The sequence below is a fragment of the Strix uralensis genome, chromosome 4, assembly GCF_047716275.1.
Source record: "Strix uralensis isolate ZFMK-TIS-50842 chromosome 4, bStrUra1, whole genome shotgun sequence".
NCBI lineage: Eukaryota > Metazoa > Chordata > Aves > Strigiformes > Strigidae > Strix > Strix uralensis.
This window is the reverse complement of record NC_133975.1, coordinates 84,217,832-84,236,043: the sequence shown is the minus strand read 5'-3', so window position 1 is coordinate 84,236,043 and position 18,212 is coordinate 84,217,832. Positions and strand designations below refer to the sequence as shown.

General features: G+C 42.4%; 1 protein-coding gene across 3 annotated transcripts in view; it reads left to right on the top strand.

Moving 5' to 3' along the window:
- The window catches only part of AFF1 (ALF transcription elongation factor 1), a 114,244-nt gene that overhangs the window by 24,947 nt on the left and 71,085 nt on the right, over positions 1-18,212 (top strand). The window lies entirely within an intron of this gene.

The window sequence follows — 18,212 nt, the reverse complement described above, 5'->3', positions numbered from 1 at the left end:
GATGAAGCAATCCAGAGGAAGCGTGTCCCTGTGGTGACGCAGGAAGCAGGTTGTTCAAGAGGTTTACCACACTTGACGCTGGATGTAGCTCTAGACCGACACACTTGACGCTGGATGTAGCTCTAGACCGACACACTTGACGCTGGATGTAGCTCTAGACCGACACACTTGACGCTGGATGTAGCTCTAGACCGACACACTTGACGCTGGATGTAGCTCTAGACCGACAGAGTCGGGGGTGAGGGAAGATGCAGCAGCTGACATGGGAGAATTTAAAATCTTCTTCAGAAGTTTGACGCAATGGTTACTGTAGGACATCTGCTTGGTCCCTCGGAGAGCGAAGTGCAGAACTCCTGCCTCGTGCTCAGGGTGATGAATAAGTGTCATTGGGAAACATGTGTGGGAGAGCAGGGGATGAAAAACCCCAGGAAGAGGTGGTACTGATTCATTCTCTTTCCAAACTGTCTGTTGCCACCATGGCATTGAGGACAAGGACTTGAAGAGGCTTTTGGTTGTTACCATGAAAACACTCATAAGGGCAGAGGATCTGACGGGTTTTATCATAGAAGGTGACGTATCCCTGGAAGATGTCCTGAGTCACCGCTGAGTGGACAAAATGCTGTATATGCCTGGTGAAACTTCTCCTGTGTATTTCTGCAGCACTTTGGGGTAATTTTCCAGCCTCGGTCACAAGCTTGGCATGAAATCACCACCATTATTGTCTGGGCAGACATGACTTCAAGAGTGGTAGTTTCCCCAGACAAAACGACAGCCGGTTGAGAACAGTCTTGGAAAAATACCAATCCCTTAGAAGGTTAAAACTGGAAACAAAATGATACAGAGTCTGGAAGCCAATGAAGTAGAAGAGCTATAATATAATTAACAACTACTTTGACTAGATAGATGCCTTTTACCAGTTGGCTGTCAGGTTTTGCTCCTTGAAGAAGGAAAGAAAAGTTGTTATGATGTGACTGTATGTTCTCATAGCCGAGACAGGCATATTTTTAATATGATTAAAGTTGAGCTTCCTCTCTAACTTTCATTTGCAGGAGTTGCATCTAGTGTCTGTTCACTCCATGTGCTTCCTGCCAAGGTCTGAGGAAGAGCATCTTCCTCATTTGTCACAGCCTTTTTACTTTGCAAGGGCTTCACTGGTATTACTGTTTTCAAGGGCTGCAACTTCACGCTCCTGATGAAGCAGGGGGCTTTCATCAGTAACCTCCACTTCTTGCGGGCTTAAAATGGATCAGGCAGAAGGCAAGAACTTGGGAAAGAGCAGCAGAGCTATGCTGCAGAAAAAGAAGCAAGGGGGGGGGGGGGGGGGGAACACCTGAAACCGAACAACAAACTGTAAGGTGGGGGATGAGGGGAACCACCCACAGAAACGGCAAACAGATTTCATTGTCCGGTTTTCTTGGTTGTAGATGTGTTGACTGAGGCTGCACGAATGCTGGAGACGTCTAAAATTCTTGAATTCCCAAGCCCCACATGCGTACTGAAATGTAAGGGACAGGAGCGGTCACTTTTTACGGAAGTAAAACTGCCTTGACGTTTCTTAACTCTGCTCTGAGAGGCCTGAGCAGTGATGCTGTGTTTACGGAGGAACTCATCCCTCACATAGGTGTCTAGCCAGTGACCCTTCCCCAGTTTCACCCAAACTCCTGGCAGGCCATCAGCGCCTCTGTTGCTTACTCCGCGTTGGCCCATCTGTGGTTGTGCAACCTGTTTTATCCCTGGTTTTGGGACCCCACACGGGAGGGTGCTGTCTCTGTCGACCCATGAGTGCTGCCTGCCCTTCCTGGGCTGCTTTACAGGGGCTCTGCCTGACAGGCATCTACTGGTGGGACTCCTGTGGTTGCATTACATTTGTTGCTCAATTGTTTAACAAAGTGCTTTTAATGGAAACGTAAAACCGGATAGAAATACAAAGCCTAATGGAATAAGGCTCTTAATTGCAGTGCTGTAAATGACTATTCAGCACATGATTACTATACTTGCAGGGGGGACAGTGGGGAGGAAAGAGTATTGAATGAAAGACACTAAACACTTCAGCTGCTAAGAACGATGATTTATTGCCGGTCTGAGCATCAGGCTAAGCAGGGCAAATAAACTGACAATAGTAAGTGCTTTTGGAGGTAGAAATTGCCTCATTCAGGGTATTCACTGTGTGGGACATGTAAATTCTACCAGGATAAATGCACAAAGAGCGATTAATTAATAGTGGCGAGATACTCATGCATGCACTGTCCTTAGGCAACCCAGAAAAAGTATTAATCAGCACATTGCCCAATTATTGGCAGATAACTCCTGGTATGTAGTAGTTTGCCATTTCAGCTAGAAAATGCATTGTCCCTCTGCCTCCCTGTAAAAATCATGGCTTTCGCTGTGTTATGTGGTTCACAAAAAATACCTCATGTTTTTAAGCAGCAAAGGAGATGTGTTCAAAGGCACATTGACATTATAATTTTTTGGTATTGCCTTTCAAGACACATTAGTCCTTACAGAAGCCGTGTACGTCTTTCAGAGATCTCACCTAGATTAGGCAGCAGCAGGTAAAGAAAGATCAGCTTGGTATTGAGCTGGCAGTTGGTTTGGTGTACAGCTGTGTGCTCTCCAGAACACAGCATGGTTATCAGGGAATACGTGCTCCAAGAGCACGTGCTGCTCAGGGAGGCCAGGTAAGTGTTTTGGAAGCGGCCTTGCTGGTTCCCACCAGTGCTCTCCTTTCCCAGAGTTTACTGCATGGTTTCCCCGTGCTGCCCAAACAAGGACACCTGACTTCACCTGCTTGCAGCAGCCCCTTTGTCGCTCAGGCCTTTCTTTGCCCGGTGGGGCCATCCCGTGTGCCTGTTGGAGTCTCTCTGGGACACGCAGATGCGGACCGAGCGCCATGCCCGTGCCAAGCAAGTCGGAGAGATTTCCAGTGTTTGCAGTGGGCCTCGTCACTGCCAAACCCATGCTGCTGTCCCGTGGGAATTGGAGCTAGCTGTTGCTTTTGATTCGAGCCGGTGTGCTATGTTCCCACTGCCTGCATGCAAGTGTTGCTAATGATGGTAAAGTCCAGCAGTCTGCTGTTTCTCATCCGGCTTCTGATGCCGAGGGAAAGATAGAAACTTTTCAAATAGAGGTTCAGGTGATGTGAGGAAATTATCTTTTTTAGATTGGAAAATGAGAAAGATGTTGCATAAATGCGTTCAGAATTGAAGGGGAAAAGTATTTGTCTCTTTTTTTTAATTATTATTCTCTTAAAGGGGTAGCTTTTTGTAGTTGCTAAAAGTAATAGCTCATGTAAAATGAACTGCATGCAAATATTTTTAAAAAGCAGGAAAAAGGAAAGATAAAATACTTCAGAGTGTATTTTGGAGCGGCATGTGCTTTGCAATGTGCATTAGGCATGCATCGGTACCTGCCTAATGCACCCTGTCATGGATTATTGCTCTTGCATAGTTTGAACACTTTCCAAGTCTTTTTGAATGACAATGAGATGCTTTGTTATATAGACATCAAGCTAATGATTCGAATGCAGTTTGAAACTCCAGCATAGAGAGGTGCTCGGGTATGGAGCATGTGTGCCTCTTAATAAAATTGAACAACTACAAACCATAGGAAAAATAGCAGGCGCTTGTGTGTGTAGATGGAAAAATTAGGAAATACTTCTGGAATAATTACAGTCTGGCAGAGACTACAGGAAAGATTTTTAAATAGGCTTTTCAGCATATAAACAGATCTTTTCTACAAACGTTGCTAATCTCTTTCTATTCCTACTAAGTCCTTGCTGTGCAGATAAGACTTGTCCAACCTGTTACTGGGTACATGGTGTTAGTAAGTGGAAAGCTGAAAAGAATAGGAAACCTTTTCATTTGGGTGTGATTTGTTTGCTGCTAATTCCTCTGAAAGTCTGAAAGCATTTAGGTCTTCAATATCCTTTAATTTTGTCCTAATCTCAAGTTAGTTACAGTACTGTCCTCTTCCTGTTCATAGCATGTTAGGTCTGATTTAGCTAGTTGTTTGGGAAAGATTTTACACAGAGAATATGTTCACAAAAAATATGGATTTGCTCATGTGTTTAATAGGTTGCAGGGGTTAAAGATTCAGGAGGGAGAATTGAACATATCGATATTTGAGACGATTTCAAATGCTCGTATTTGTAGGTTTTGCTTTTGTTATGCTTCATAGCAAGTTAAACCTGGTAGCATTTGATGTGTAGTTTATTCTTTTAAACAACTTCAGGTTTGTAGTCACAAAAGGAACAAATGCGAAAGCTGATGTTACATTCCTTTTTATGTTGGGCTTTATTTGTGTTAAGCTGTAGGGCTTCAGGAGTTCCACGTTGGCCCACAGCTGAGATGGTAGCAGAGAGTAGAAAGGTGGACCCTTCCGACTGTGCAGGAAATGCGAGGTGAAAGGCTGTTAGGCTGTGCAGCAGTCTCCCTGCCAGCCCCGCAAACTGTCTGACAGCATTTAGGAAAGGCTGGGTGATACCGGGTCTTTGAAAAACATCGGGGTGTTTTGGAAGCATTTGAGGGAACAGGCTTGCATGCTTTACAATGGTACGGATGGTCCTGTTGCCTCAAGAGGAGAATTGACAAAAGAGAAGTTGTGATGTAGTGTGTGTATTTGTGTGTCATGCAAAGCAAGGCAAAGCAATGCTGGAATTGGTGCTCCACCCGTAGGGCACGGTGTAGGGAGCATGCAGGGGCTCTTTGGGGAGAAACGGTGCTGCAGTTGAGCTGCGGGTGAAATGAGGATGTGACGTGCTGCGTGGCAATAGATATGTGATGTGGCACCTGTGGACTGCATGGCAGTGGGCTTCTGAGCTGCTTGGCACAACGGGGACAAGGTCAGCCGATAGCTGGCTCCTACAGAAAACCAGTGACTCTTCACTCGACTGGATGTATAGGGGACACCTGCTAGCATCCAGCGCTGCAATAAAGAATGCCTGCCTTCTAAAACTTCAAACTAAGTCTTAGGGGGTTCTTTTGAGACTGAATTTATGGTAACGTGAGGGATGTTAGGTATGTGAGGAGGAGCATTGTGTAAGAAGAGATTTAAGATGCAGACACATGAAGCAGCTGCTCACTAAACATTGCAGTTTCTTTTTTATTTAACTATATATCTTGTTAAATTTCTTCTTTGGTGTAGTGCAGAACAATAATGGGGGTCTTTTAATAGCATTTAGGAAGGCAGTTCTATAAAATCTGTGAACAAAACGTGCATCCACTTGAATAATTTTAACGTAGTCTTAAAGTAGAAAATTTATTGCATTGGACTTCTTGCACCGGCGCTAAGCATGTATGTATACTTGAAGAACTGAGGTAGAAAAATAGATTGTAATCCTTGATTTAATTTGCAAAGGGATTTCACATGGAAAATTAAACACTGGGTTTTTTTTTCTGAAATGTAATAGCCGATGTCATCTAGATTTTTTCTTTTTTTTTTTTTTTTTACTTTGCTGTAACCTACATTTTTCTTAAGACCTTATAACTGAGATCGTTCTTTGAAATGCTTATCACTTTTATGAAGACCCTGGGGAAATAGTAACTGGATTGGGGGGACCATTGAGCTTTGCTTTACTGAGTATTTCTGTGCTCGGTCAGGAATAAAATGTTTGCACAGTTGGTGTGAAGAAACAGTAGGTCTATGCAATCATGGTTTCATTTCCTACAATCAGTAAGATGGAATTATGTGTGTGAATCAGAATCTTATAATTGTGTGAAAAAATGAATTAAAATAGGTCTGGGAAATTAATATTAAAGAAAAAAACCTGGTTTTCTTGATCCCTTGATTATTTGGCTTTCTCAACCAGTACTAGTTTGCAACAGCCTTTTTACCTAATCTCTCAGCTCTCTAATATTTGCCAAATTCATTTGGAGCCTATTTTAAAGAAATAGAAACCTGATTTCATTTTTATATTTCATTCTTTGTAATTGCTACTGCAAATGCATGGTTCCCTTGCTGCCTTTAAACCTATTACCAATAAATTGATTGTGCTGAACAACAATAACAGCAAAAAAGATATTTCAAGGCAAACACAAATGAACAGGTATGCTTACCACATAGTAGTTACCCTGTTCCTGTGCTCATACAACTGACTTAAAGAGCCGTAACAGAAAGATTTGGCATAAAGTTAATAGCTCAAGTGGTGTGCTGAAAGATCCAGCCAGGCTTAACAAAACTTGAGTTTTGGCACTCTTCCACTGATTCTACTTCAGTCGCATCATTTTCCTGAGCTGGGGTTTGTAAGCTAACACTTGAGTTAGATTTATTTACGTGTCGCAGGCTGACTTAACTGGGAGAAGTGCATAATTGCTTTTATTATGAGTGACCTGTAGATAATCAGGAGGGAGAAACATTGTGCAAAGGGATAATGCTGCAGGGCAGTCTGTTCCTCAGTGCTGAGAGTCGTTCCAGGTGCTGTAATCCTGGTGGAGAGCAGAAGGTGTTGAGCTGGGTGTGCTTGCCTTAATTTTTCTTATTTCTGTCGTACTGTCTGAACACTGCCTTATCCAAACAAACCGCCACTGTGCTGCTCTAATGTGGCTGTGTTTGAGTTCATTTATATGTTCTTAATTCATGGCAGTTGCAAAGTGCCTCTTCTCATCAAGGGGAAAAAAAAAAAAAACCAACAACCCACCTTGCAGCAAGCTCCAGGTGCTGCAGAGGCAGGGTAAATACCACTAAAACAGTTATTCAACCAGCAGCTGAGGCACAGTGGCTTGTTCCCATGCTGCCAGCATGCCTGTGCTTGCCCTCTGGCAAGTTCAGAATAATACAAGGTTGCTTTTAGTTGATGGGAGACTGTATGACTGCCTTTGACTTGCTTAAATCCATAAAAATGGGAAAAGGTCATTTCTGAGAAGTAGTACATCTTGATCTTGTGTCCAGGATGGGTTTGCGTGTGAAACAGTTGGTTTTAACTGAACTCTGGCTACAGGAAGTTTTATCTGCAGTAAGATTTTAACAAACTCAGGCTGTAGGTAGCACATTAAGTAGAAGACTGGTTACTTTTTCAGAAGGATGTGTAATATGACAACAGTTCTTTTGCAACCCTGGATTACTGGGGTATGTCTGTGGTTACTCAAACACACGCTTTCCCTAGTGAGATTTGATCCTGGGTCATTTTCTTTTAAAGTTACTTTGCATTTATGTTGTATTGTAATGTTTAGACTGGGTGGAGCTAGATCAGCCCTTATCAGCCCTGGAAAGTGACTGCGCCTTGCTTGAGTGTGTTTTTCAACTGTCTCTGTCTTCCTCCTTCTTAGGAAATCACAATAAGAGATTTTCTCTAATTATCATTAAAGCTAATTTCTCCCTTGCCCATTGACACTTTTTTTTGGGGGGGTTTCTCAATGGTTGGCATTCTTCTGGAAGAAGAAACCCTGGAGAAAAATCTGTGACTTCTCCCTGTCTTTTTCCTCTCTTGTTTCCTTATTATTTTCTCCCATCACTTCTGCATTAATTCTATAGAGGCGTGTGTGACACTCAGCAAGGGCTTTATGACAGGTTTTTTTCATGTGTAATATTTGGTAGAAGTCTGGGCTTTGATCTAGAAATGTGTCACAGTTCTTATGTGGGGAGCTCTGCTGGCTTTAGGAAGGCAGGTAAAAATATGTTCATCTTCATGGGTGTAAGTGCTAGTAAGGTTGCTGTCCTAGAGTGCGTGGCACTTGGTAGGTAAAAACACCAAAAAAAAATTGCTGGTTTTTGTGGTAAAGGTAACTTACAGGTTTTTAGGGATAATTTTTTGTAGTTGTTGATAATATGTTGTTCATAACTGGGGAAAGCTTGCTACGGAGGTGCATGAATGTATGTATGAAGTGTTTGATCAGAAATGACCCTCTATGGACAGTATTTTAAATGCAAAATTGACTGCACCTTCTGTATAAAAGTCCTTTTTCTGCACTCATTTTTTTTATAGAACTCTTTTGAAGGGAAAAAAAAAGTAAATGGAATTCTTGTGTTGATGATCATGCTGTGCTCTACTGGAAAAAAAAATTGTTTTGTGTTATCATAGAATAATGAGCACATGTTAGAGTCTCTTTAAAAAAAAAAAGACAATGTCAAGTCAGGAAACTTTCGGGATAGAAGAAGGGAAGGGAGGAGAGTGGAAGGATATAAAGCCATCCACTGAGTGTATACATTCCTCTCTAAACTAAACAAACCTATTTAGTGATGTCTTTTACCTGCTTGTCCACTTAATGTCAGAATCTACCTGTTTCTGGCTGGCTGTTTGGCAATCCAGATGAATTTCTGAGCAACACAGTATATGCAAAGAGTGGTGAATTACTGCAGTAAGTCTGTGCCTAGCAATTTGCAATTCAGCCATCAGGTACATCAGTGAAAAGTTCTGTTTTGCTTATGTGAAAAGCATTTTGTGGCCTTGAACAAACAATGTTTCTTAATTGGTTAAACTCAGCTGTCCTTAGCTTGATTCAGGTTGTTTGGTGAACCTGCTGGAGCTTAGAAGAAAGATGTAATGTTGCTGATTCTTGCTGGGTCATGTAGAGGCAGTTGAGGTGGTGGTATGAATGCAGATGCTCTTATGCTGTGTTATGCAGCATGGCTGTTCTCACCGGAAAATAAGTTAACATGGAAGGATTTTGCCTCAGCACAGACAAACTGTCAGGAAGATAACATCCAAGGCTTGTCAGAATGGGGCCTGAGCTAATGCAAGATGATGCCGAGACAAATCCAGAAGAAAGAAGAATGATAGATGAAAACTCAAATGTGATTCTGCAGTCACTGTGGTGATGGATGGTGCTTAATAAAGGCTATGCTAGGAGTCTTCTAAGAAGTCCTTTCTAAATAGCTTATGAACTTGCACGCTGAAGCAGGTTTGGGGGGACGGGGGGCAGGCAGGAAGTGCTTAGAAATGGTGTGAGTGTGGGACCACTTGAAAGAAGACAAGTAGAACGGAGTGGGATGAGAATGTGAATTAGCTGCATGACTGCTGTGGGGGCAGTAAGAGGAACAGAGTGGCTGGCCTTTGAAATCTGGTTTTCCTGTGCTTTGATGGTAGATGTTTTCTCTCTGAGCTAAGCTTCCAAGCAGACCCAAAGTTTACATTCTGGTAGAAAGGCTACACCCTATATGTTTGTTGATAGTGCCAAGGCCTTGTATTTACTTCCAGCAGCCTTTGATCTAGGAAGGCATGATGTAAGTACCTTTGAAGGGTAAATGTCTTTTCTGTTTGTGCGATCGTTTCCTTGGGCCTTTTTGCAGACAGGTCTTGGGGTGATCGGGGGTGACTCAGTGTCCATTCCCTGTTAGAGCAGGATCTGCTCAGCAGGGAATGCCGTTTCTCCAAACAGACTGATTCTCAGACAAAACGGGGTTGTAACGTGCTGTCAGAGGAATCTGGGGTGTGCATTTCTCAAAGTACCAGCTGAGCTTTACCAGATTGGTCTTGGGTCTGAGAGCACGCTGTGGGAGCACCTCTGGAGGCACTTGGGTCTGTGTGAAAATGTTTGCTCAGCTGTGCAACAGAGGAGCATAACTGTACTAGTGGCAGACTTGAAGTCTCCTGTTTTGATACAAAGAGTGAAGTTTAGAATAACTCATTCTTCACTGTTGCTTCTGCAAAGTAACCCTGGTCCTTTGGGCATGTGTCTGTCTGCATCCTGACCAGGCTAATTTTTTGATCCTTGCTGATGAAGTGAGAAGAGACATGGATGGGCTCCGCTTGCCTGCAAAAGCTGCTCGCCTGCAAGCTGGGTCTTGTCACTGTTGGGTCACCACAACCAAGTCCGCTTGGTGTGCAGCTGTGAGGGGGCTCTCAGAGCCTGGGGAGTAGTCCTACACTTAGGTCCCGTCCTAGGCTGCACATCTAGAGCTGCTCCATCGGCGCTGCAGCCAAGGCACCAGCAGCTTTAAATCTTTCTGTGCATACCCAATTACTGAAACAGCACTCGAGTTGCAGATCTTTATTCATCTACCCAAAAAGACACAGGTTCCTTCAGGGCTGAAGGGCAGTCAGACCACTTACTTGGCTTGAGGAAATCCTGAGATGGGTGCCTTACAAATTAGGCTGCTATATACAGAACACCTTGTCTCTAAGAGGCGAAGTGGTTAGGATTTTTCATTGCATGTACCTAATGATTTAAATTTTTCACATTTCCTCCTTTGCCTGCCACATCCAGATCAAACAAAGCCTTAAATTCATCATTGTTCTAATGCCTTGTCTGCTCTCCTTGTAATTAGACTTCACACATCCACACCTTCTTAGAAGCCCTCCTAGCATATTTGCTTTTAGATGGAGAATGACAACTTTCTTGTTCCCCGTGTAACTTATAATTAACACCTTTCTGACAGCATTCTATTAACATTGGTGTACACAGGGTGAGGTTGAAAGCCTGGGTTTCTTTAGAGACTTCCTTTCTGCAGCATCTTAAGTGGAGAGACTACCTCTTGGTTTGTTCAGGTGCTTTGGCTGCAGCAACATAGTTAAATGCTGTTATTAAAGACGATTAAGTGAAGATTATATAAATTGGAGTAATTGTTACATTTTTCCAAATAGAAAGTTGCTGCTGTGTGCGGCTGTTAAGCGAGGCTGGCCCTCAGCATGAGCTCCTGCTTTTTGTTGGGAGCATCTTTTTGCTAACAGGCTGCGTTTGCATGCTGTATTCTGGCCTCTTGGGGGTTCACCACTTTGGGAGGGGGTCATTTGTTTGTTATATATTCATCAGGAGGCTTTCTTGCCTCTTGCAGTCAAAAGCTTCCTGCTCGTAGGAACAGCCTGTGGAGACTGAGGAACAGTCAACTGGTATGAGAGCTCCCGTCACAGTGGAGGGGGGGAGGAATAGGATGCCCTGTTGCTTAGGGGAGCACTGCAGCTCGGAGCACTCCAACTGCAAGCATTTTCAGCTGGAGAGTACCATATCTTCTTTCAAGGCCTGTCTAGTGCAATATTGCTATATGGCTTTCATAAATAAAATTTAGATTTTAAACATTTGAGTGGATGAGGGAAAATCCAAGTCATAAACCTTTCATTTGTTTGCCTTTTTTGAGAAGGCAGAGAAGAAGTTGTTACCATCAATTATTTGCACCTTTTCACAAATCTTTTTCCTTTTTTTGAATCTTCAGCAGTTTGTAGACCATAGGCTGAGAAATACTGCTCTGAATCCTGGGGTGTTTTTTAAGTGCATGGCCAATTGAGCATTTGGGGGTTTTAGGCTCAATTCTGTGATGGGTTTGTCGTGTTTGAAGAACATCTGAGAGTTCCCAATTCCTGCCAAAGTCATTGGGCACTGCAGGGGCTCAGCTCTTCTCAGGAAATGCTCAGGCTTACTCCTGGGAACTGCTTGACAAAGAAAGGCCTATTGATGCCGGAAGGAAGCAAAAACCTTTTAATGGCTGAGTAATGAACATATTTTTAAACTTGGCAACAGCAATAGGAAACGAATAAATAAGAATTTGAACCCAAAGATTACTGTAGAAGAGGCAGAGTGAGAAGATGCTTAATGTTACACAGGTAGAACTGATTTTTTTCTTGCAAAAGCCAACCTAGCTTCTACTTAAGCAAACTGGCAGTTCCCTTCTGCCTGTTGTAACATCCCAGCCGTTCTCCACTTCAATTTTGTGGTGTAACCTAGAGGGCTGTGTATTTAAAACATAGAAAGAGGTGTATTCAGCATCATTTTTCCATATGGTTTGAAGGAAAGCTTGCAGCAGTATGGGATTTTCTTGGAACATTATTTTTGTTCAAAAATACTTGCCGGGAGGTTTCTTACAGTCATTGTGGAAGTGTGGATGGGCTGTGAGGCCTTGATCTCTTGCTCAGCGGTCTGATGCTGCTATCGTACAGTCAGTAAACAGGGCTGGATAGACTTGAGGAGTTGAAGGAGCCAGAAGAAGCAAAAACTTCAAAACCAAATTCCAACTCATATTTCTCCAGTGAGAAGATACGTATTTTTGGAAAGCATGTACCAAAGCTGGTTGATGCTGATGCAGAAAAGAATTAACTAACTGTACCATCTGTTGCGCTTTTGCCATATGTTTTCCTCGTATCACTTGTTTCTGTTCAAACTGTGTATGTTCTGTGAAATTGTGTTTGATGTGAAACAGAACTTAAAAATACACAGTAAGTCACAACTTGTCGATGTTTCCATGAAGGAAGGGAAGCAAAGGTTGGGATGAGGCATTTTTGATGCTGTTTGATATTAACTTTAATGTCATCCTTTCATCTGCTTGTCTTACAGTCACTGTCAGGCAACCTGCTTAGGTGATACAGTGTGAGAGCTGAGTGCATCTGTGGTGCTTGGTAACTCTCTGTGCCATGCATTTATCCACGTTTCTTTTCAAGCTAATGGCCTGATGAATGAAACTGCATATTTAATCTTTGTGGATGTGATCCCGGCTGTATAAATTGGTGATGATTCTTCTGTGGAGACTTTCAGAGCAGCAAGAGCTGGGGCACTGCAGTGAGGTTGTTCCAGTGCATCCATGTGAATTCTGTTTAAACTTTTTCAGGGGCAATGTGTCTTGCCTTGAAATTAAACAAGAATATGTCTCTCAGTCTTGAGAAATGTTGATCAGCAGCTTCTAATGATAAAAAAAGGGTCCGTTTTAATGACAAAACAGCTTCAATAAATTTGTGATTTCCTGCAGTTGTACTAAAAGGAAATGTCCTCTCTTAATATTTCTGAGGAAGAGGTTCTGCGCGTTCAGAAGGAAGTGAGCGTTGTTGGTGTGTTTGCTTTTTAGCCTTTCTCCACCCCTTTCCCTGCTGCTGGAATAATTCCTTTTGGGAGCCAGCACCAGATCTTTCTACAATTAAAACTAAAGCAGGTATTTATTTTAATTTCATTCTCATTCAGAGAACACACGGGGCAGGAGGAGAGGCAGAATTTCTTCCTGCACCAGTGTATTTTTTGAAAATGTTGTCATGGGCTGGGTTGTCATGTAACAGCATTTGAAACTCTGTAGTAAGGATTGTCATGTCACTGAGAGTGGCTTCAGAGCACATTGGTATTTTCATAGTTTCTGTTACAGACCCATGCCTGGATGATGTCGTGGGTCAGGGTATATGCTTTGCTGAACTTTTTGAACCAAATCTCTTATTACTGGAGCCAGCATGGGCTGCTTTGAGCCTAGGAGTATTTTTACTCTTCAGTGTGTACCAAAGCACGATTTGTTTTTTTTTGGGGTGTGGGACAGGGGGGATTTGGGCACGTGTTTACTTCTTGTGGAGCATGTTTGAAGATCATCAAGACTGAACTAATGTTTCAGGGCAGACATTCGGCCTCATCTGCCTGGTTGAACATAAGGGGTATGTTCACTGACTTTGGGGAAACAGTGTAGTGTTTTAAGTTACAGCAAAGCCCAGGTTTTCAAAAGCGCTAAAGAGCATATTGACAAATTCCCTAACTGGACAGGTTAATGGTGGACAGAAACAGTGTCTCCACAGATTTTGGGACTAGGATAACTACAGGCTTATATTAGAAAAGTGAACATTTCAACAGACAGCAGATGCTTCTGCTCTGAATTAGGAATGCCATCTTGTTTTTAAATAAAAGCCCCTCAGTATGAGATGAGGCAGCGTGCGCAGAAACTTGACACATACATGATAAGATACACGAGTTAAATTGAGTTTTAGCTGTTGTCTTCAGGTAGTTTAAGGGCTTGTCTGTAACTTAGCAAAAGGAGGGCTGGTGTTTTCAACTACATGACCGAGTAAATAGCTACTCAGTGTTTATTCCCTTGTGCTTTTACTTTTAAAACTGTACTTCCTTCTGAGCACTGAGGTCAGAGTAAAACTCTGAATGAAAATCCATCCATTTCAGAAAGGGAGGCGGAGGGTGGACAGCGATCCTGAACAGCAGATCAAAGGGGAATGACCCCTCGCCTGGTTGAATGGGTTGTCAGCTGTGCGTGGCCAGCAGCCTGGACCACTAGTCACCGCGAGAGCACGAAGAGGTCTGCAGCAGTAATGACGCATGACTAACCTCACTGAGCAGCGCCCGGTAGTCCTCTATGTGTGAGAGCACTCGTGGCCACCCAGCTGTCCCGTAGCAGGCACGTTCATCGTCTTTTAAACCTGCAGGAACTGGCATTATGGCAAAAAGGCGGTGGCCCTTCCCCTCCCCTCCATCCCTCCTCTCTTTTTCTTCACACACTCTTTACAAAGAATTTATTGCTGGGAAGAGAGCTTGGGGTCAAGAAAGGTTCAGGGAAAGAAAAGGCCTTTAGAGGTATTACAGCTGCTGTTTTCGCAGCAACCGGCGTGTAAGATGTTTTACACTGTGTTGGGATACAGATAGGAAAGGTAGCTACTTCTCATCGTAAATATTACTGCTGCAAGAGACACAAGTTACAGTTGTTTAGGGTTTTCCTTTTGTTTGAATGTAATCAGAACCTCAGAGCAAAACAGCTTGATTGCTCTGAATTTGGACGCTTGCCAGCCTAGAAATAGAAGGATATCCGTGATCCACATGGATGTAGCACAGTGTTTTACTACAAAACTATTTGCAGGGTCATAATATGTGGCTTGGGTTTTTGGTTTTGTTTTGGTGTTTTGTTTGGGTTTTGAAAATATTTTTATTGCTACTGTTAGTTTTTAAACTGCTTTCAAGTTATGAGCTTCTGTTGCTCGAAGTTGAGATCTAGTGAGACGTTTACAGGAAGGCGTAATGTAAAACAAGAACCCTGGTTGGCCAGTGCTGACAGCAGACTTTATTCTGGAAGAACAAATAAAAATAGCCATGAGGTTTTCCCCAGTTCTTCTAACATGTCAGGCTGATGTTCTGCTACTTCCTTTGCAGTAAATTTTTGCTCGTGCGTGTATGTGCACACACATGTTCTGCTTTGTCGTAATAATTAAGACTTGATGTTATTGTCAAGAGAGTTTGTGGTAAAGAGGATGAAATATATGAGTAGTAATACTGTGCTAATGTTTTGGTTTATGATTAACATTTATAAACTCAAACTTTGAATAATTGAGGGCTACTGGGGGGGGGTGTTTGTTTTGTTTTGGTGGTGGTGGGTTTTTTTTTTTTTGAAAGGTGCAGAAGCTGAACCTTGTAAGCTGAGGTATAGTGTCCAAATAATGACTTCCCTTCATTTTGTCAGATGTTTGTTCATGTGTGCCCAAGGTCAGGCCTGTTTTGCATGACTGAAGAATGCATTCTCATTGCCCAACACAAAGTCCGTTGAAACCGATAAGAATTTTTTTTGTCTAGTTTGGTGGGCTTTGGTTCACCCTTCTGCTCTGCAAGTTGAAACAACCGAACAAAACATAAAACCTCTCCGTCAGAATTTCCACTTGTTTGTTTTGCAGCAGAGTCTCACTGTGGAGTGAGTCAACCTCTTAGATCTCTACCAGCCAGGAAGATACACACGTGCTGATATCTGTGGATCATCACTGATGCTTTTCAATCTTGGTTTACTGCTGATAGTGGCATGCTGTTTTGTATTTTCCTGCAAGAATAGTAATCTGAATAGTTTTATGACTCCTGTCCTATTTACCCAGGAACCATAGAAAAAAAACCCCTTAATACCAAGTCATGTTCTGTGTAGGTTTATCATACAAAGGGAGAACATGGGTGAACATGTGGATCCCCACTGACTCCCCATGTCAGCCATCTGGCATGTGCAAATGATACCCAGCTTGATAACTGGATCTATCTAAAGTATTGCGTGTGTTTTTTGTTTAAGAAGGCTCATCTACATTATCTCCGTGATAATAAATCTTACGTGAAGAACCTGATCAGGGGAGCAAATTTTGGGTTGCTGTTGACAGCTGGACAGGCAGGGCATAGTGAAGTCATTACAAGATAGGATGTTTGACTATAGTAGCATGCAGAGGCCAATACTCAAAGTCCTCAGTGCTTTATAGTAATGGCCACTACTACAGTAGTGCACCGTGGAAGATCTCAAATATTTGAATGCTATTGCATGTGCCTTACTAAATAATAATGCAGATTATAAAGTCATGTGGTGTGCTCTAGTAGTGACGTTAGAGTTTTTGAAAGGTAACAGGTTGTTAGGGAGGTTGGGACTGGGTCTGTTAGAAGAGAAGTTACTCTTTTAGTCTTGACAGTGTTCCCCAAGAGACTTGTACTGAACCTTGTGGCTTTTATATCTTTCTCCATCCCCTCTGAAAGAGGCAAACAATCTCTTACCTGGGAAGATAAAATGAGAGTGGCTCATTTTAAAACAATCTGTTTTAAAAAGAGAGGGATTGACTGTGGCTTTGTCCTTATGTATGGTTTAGATGAGCATTTTAAACTGCTTTCATTTCTTATCATCTAGGGCTTCAGCAGAGAGGTATGCCAGCTCAGCAGCTTGTCTTTGGGAAGCCTGGATCTGAAGTGTGATGCAACAATCTGCAAATTGCAGTAGCAAAATCTATTTTGGGGAAAGCTTAGCACAATATCTGTGCATACTGTGTACTCCAGCCAACACCATGATTAATTTAATGAGTACTAGGGAGAAAACAAACAAACCCAAGTATGTATATATAATGTTGCAGTTGTATTAAAAAGTACTGTGTAGGTCTGAGTGCTTGGCATTCATGGTGTAGAACAAGACAGGAATAGTAACAGGGTGGGCTGAGATGTCAGCAACATTGTACAGACCAAAATGTGTATGTATATCAAAAGACAGGAAATGGGAGAAGGAGCTTTAACACAGTTGTCATGCTTGTAAAAAGTAGATCCCCTTTGTATCTTTTAATTTCCTGTATGTCCCTCTGTCTATTGAGCAATTAAAATCATGTATGAAGAACTGGCACAGAAAAACATGACTGGGAAAACAGGTGATGCTTGAGGAGGAGGAGTTAAAATTAACTTAAAATTGTCCTTTCGTACCTTCAGCATTACGCTGAATACTATTGTTAGTCTCAAAAACATGTTTGGTAGGTTCAAAAGGAGAAAGTCAATGTGTGTGAGGGAGAGCTGGGGCTGAGCACCTGGTTGCAGTAAGAGTCTTGATTAGTCTGAACGCATCAGAAGAGCTCCTTGCAAGAGAGTTGTATAATTTAAGGGAAGATGCTGACTGCAGGGCAAAGAGACTGGGAAATGGTAAGAATCGAGGACTGCCACCAAGGGCAGTGGTTTTGTTCCTTTGCCCTCCCCACTGTGTTGGCTTCAGTGCCTGTGCAGCCACAGGAAAAATGGACTGAGGACTGGGGTGGGGGAAGAGGAGCTGATTGATCCAGGTTAAATCGTGCCTATCAGGAAAAAAAAAAAAAAAATTAGAAAACTGTTCTACAGTTGGTGTCGGTGTTCCTGATGCTGGGCCAGTGGTGTCACAGATGGGTGAAGAGGAGGTTTGAGAGATCTCTTTCATGCTAAAAGCCAGCGACTTAGCTCTTAAACCATCTTTTGTGGTTTTTTCATGCTTGTTGTCAAGGGATTTTTTTTTGAAGTTTATATGAAGGATAGTTACAGAATCATTCTTTACTTCCCGGAATGTTTGGAAAATGGTGTTTCATTCAGTAAAAATTTTCCAGATAATTTGAACAGATATGTTTAAAAAAATGCTGTCAACTTGAAATGCATTCGCTTAAAAAAATCATTTGCATGCATACAATTTCAAGTAGTAGGTGTAGCCAAGATTGCTTCTAGTTTACCTTACGCTTCCTCCTAATTTTTTTGTGTTCTGCAGTTGGTGTCTTTCATACGTGGCTGCACAAAGCTTTCCTGGCACACACAGGGCAACTGGCCAACTAACTGATTATAGATACGAAATTGCTGACATGCAAAATGACATCAGATGCACAGAGGAAATGCTTCTATTATATGTTGTTTGTAACAGAAGGATTGTGTGTGTTTACTGAATCGGTGATCTGTGATTTTTTTTTTTTAATGATTTTTAAAATTGTTTGCAGAAGTGGGGTACAGAAAGCTTACTGGAAATTTCTGGTGTGCTATGTTTGGAAACAGTTCAGCACTAACAAAGTTGGAAACTATTTTAAATGTGCACAGTCTAACCCCTGAATATGTTTTTCTGTTTAAGTGGCACAAATACATCCTTGCTGCAGTTCCATATATGGAAATTTGCCATCAGACAGCATCCTTTTCCAGAGCTCACATTGAGTCAGGAAACCGCCTCTGCAGCAGTCAGACCTCTCGGTTAACTGTTACAGCAAAGCCGGTCCTCTACCTCTCCTTTAGGGATGATTAAACCTTCAGCAGGTGATTACTGGTGTGGTATTTGAGAAAATGGCACTGGTGGAGATGACAAGGCTGGGACAAAGGCTGGGTCCCTTCCAA